Source organism: Rattus rattus, chromosome 3 (assembly GCF_011064425.1).
Source record: "Rattus rattus isolate New Zealand chromosome 3, Rrattus_CSIRO_v1, whole genome shotgun sequence".
In the NCBI taxonomy this organism is placed as follows: domain Eukaryota; kingdom Metazoa; phylum Chordata; class Mammalia; order Rodentia; family Muridae; genus Rattus; species Rattus rattus.
The window spans coordinates 218,571,368-218,574,216 of record NC_046156.1 but is presented as its reverse complement, the minus strand read 5'-3'; the positions used below and the strand labels follow the sequence as shown (position 1 = coordinate 218,574,216).

The following is a 2,849-nucleotide window of genomic DNA, read 5'->3' as shown; positions in this document are numbered from 1 at the left end:
CTGTAGTGCATTGACTCAAATGCCTTTGCACACCCTCTCAGGAGTGGCACAGCTGGACAATATGGTAGCTTTGCTTTCACTCATTTGAGGACTCTACACTGATTTTCACAGAGACTGAAGCCGCTCCACAGTGTGCACATGTCCACATTCTGCCCACACCCTCATCAGAGGCCTGAACAGCAACTCAGAGCTATTAAGAAACTTTTCTAATATCACAAAGCACATAAATAATAATTCTATAATTTTATGCAGATTTTCTGTATGCAAAGCCTCAAATTATAAATTGGAATAATGGATTATTCAGATTGCATGAGAAAAATGTTTGAATTTTATCAACTAATAACATTCCGAATAAATAATTTTAAACAATAATTTATTTACTATTAATAATTTCTTTAAAAACAGTTTTCTTGTAATAAAATCAAATGAAAAGCAAATGTCTTTTTTTGGTTTTGGATATTTTTATTTCTTCAATTTTTTATTATCAGGAGTGACTGAAATAAAAAATATAATTGAGTCCCATCATAATTGTCATTATGGAAATGGCTTTAAGAGAAAACTGGTGAGATGAATATTATTGCTTCCCACTTTTCAACTGGTAAATAGTTGCCATTGATAAGACAGACAAGCCCAGAGAATCTGTCCAGAATGTTCAAGAATATGGTCTACTATACAATATGCCTGTTCTCGGGGAGAACACCTAGGACATAATTATGTGTACTTCTTGATCTCATCATACAAGGCAAGCACAAAGGCACCACCCATGCCTCTGAGAATGTTGGACCATGCACCCTTGAAAAAGGCCTTGCTTCGTTCATCTCGAGCGACCTTCCGCCAGCAGTCAGAGTGCGTGTATAATTATCGGTTCCTTTGTGACCAGACTGCATCATACAACGGCGAACTGCGTCAAAAGAATAGGAAGCCAGACCAGCAACAGCAAGGACAGACTATGCAATCATCCAGCTGATGAAGATGTGAGTTTTCTTGGGATCTGGGAGCATTCCCTTTGCGGTGTCATAGATACCGAAGTAGGCGGCTCGGTAGATGATAACGCCCTGTACTGACACATTAAAGCCTTGGTACAAGCCTTAATCCCATCAGATTTATAGATGGCAGTCACCAAGACCTTTGAATTCCCTTTCGGCTCCAGCTTTGCCCACATCAGCTGCTAGACTGGTACGGGCAAAATCAAGAGGGTACACAAAGCATAAGGATGTAGCCCCAGCAGCACCACCTGATGCCAGGTTCCCAGCAAAGTACCTCCAAAACTGGGTCCTCTTGTCCACACCACCCAAAAAGATCTGCTTGTATTTACCTTTGAAGGCAAAGTTGAGAGTCTGGGTGGGGAAATATCTGATGACATTGGCCAGGTTACCACTCCAGAAGGACAGGACTCCCTATTCCTTGGGGATATGAACCACACAGTCTATGATATCCTGGTATTGATGATCTGCCGTGATTTGCTTGCTGGCGTGCTGCACCTGCAGCAGCAGCTTGACCCGCTCGATGGGTGCTACCGCCATCTTGGAGATGGCCGCAGAAGTCCTTGGCGCAGGACAGCGGCATCTGTCATGTTGAAAGCGAAAAAGAAGAGGCAGGTAAGTGCAGGACAGATTGGGTTGACAACCAGCTTTGACTCCCGGACTCTCGAAAAGCAAATGTCTTAACTAGTATTTTACAGTTAATGTGTTAAAGGGTCAGGAGAGATGGCTCAGTAGTTAAGAGCACCTGTTCCTGCAAAGGACCCAGATTTGACCCTCCAGTTTTAGGGAATCCAGTGCCCTCTTTTACTTCCTCAGGCAGTAGGCATATAGATAGTATACAAATATACAAGCAGGCAAAAACTAAATGCACATAAAAGTAAATAAATAAATCTAAAATTTTCAACAAAGTTAAGGATCCTAAAAATAGTAGATAGTTGATAAATATGTTTTTAGCCATTAAAAATAAAAAGGCAGAAAAGAGAATAAGCCGGAAGATGGGCAGGGCAGAGGAGGGAAGCAGGGCATTTGAAATACTAAGGATATTTGAAAAGGCCAAATGGAAATCTACTATTTCATAAGCTTCCTAAAAAACATATCCCCAAAATATTTTAATTGCAGTTACCTTACACAGGGAAATAATGCTCATTCCAGAAGCTGCAGGCTATTAAACAAAAGTCCAGTGTGGGATGCCTCCTTTTGAATTGTATGCCAGGGATGGAGGGGAAGTTTACTTTGAGTTTACATGAAACTAATTTATAAACTGCATGACTGTATCTCAACATATTTTTATAATTACAAGTCATAGAATTCATGTGGGCATATAGCTAAAACACATATAAATTAGATTGATAGTGCTTGAGATTCTTAACCAGCATCAATGTATGAACAGAATCAAAGAAACTGATCATTCTTTAAATTAAACTTAATACAAAATGTATCTAATTGTTTCAGTATTGTATTCTACAAGTTTCAGTTATGGAAAATTGTCTCAATGCATTTATACCTTACAAGTAAATTTCTAACACTTTTAACTGGATCACAAACTAAAACATATGTAAAGAAAAACACAGAACAATAATTGTGAAAGCATGTCAAGAGTACATCAGTTATGGGCTTCGGTCCCTCTTCTCACACACTACAACATGTGGGATCCACTGTAGATTTGTTTGCTTGGTTTTCTATTATGTGTGTTATTGGTTTATAGGAGTACATTCATGTGAGCATGCTGTGGTGTAGTTGCATGTGTGTACAGTGCCTCTCCCATGTTGTCTCCATCATGTAGGTTCCAGAGATCAAATTCAGGTCTTTAGACTTGGAAGCAAGACATTCACCTGCTAAGCCACTGCACCAGTCCTGTGTTAGGCT

The 2,849-nt window shown here is 39.7% G+C and overlaps 1 pseudogene; it reads right to left on the bottom strand.

The window, feature by feature from the left end:
• Window positions 1–455: 455 nt before the first annotated feature.
• Window positions 456–2,130, bottom strand: LOC116896092 (annotated as a pseudogene).
• Between the last annotated feature and the right edge of the window lie 719 nt (window positions 2,131–2,849).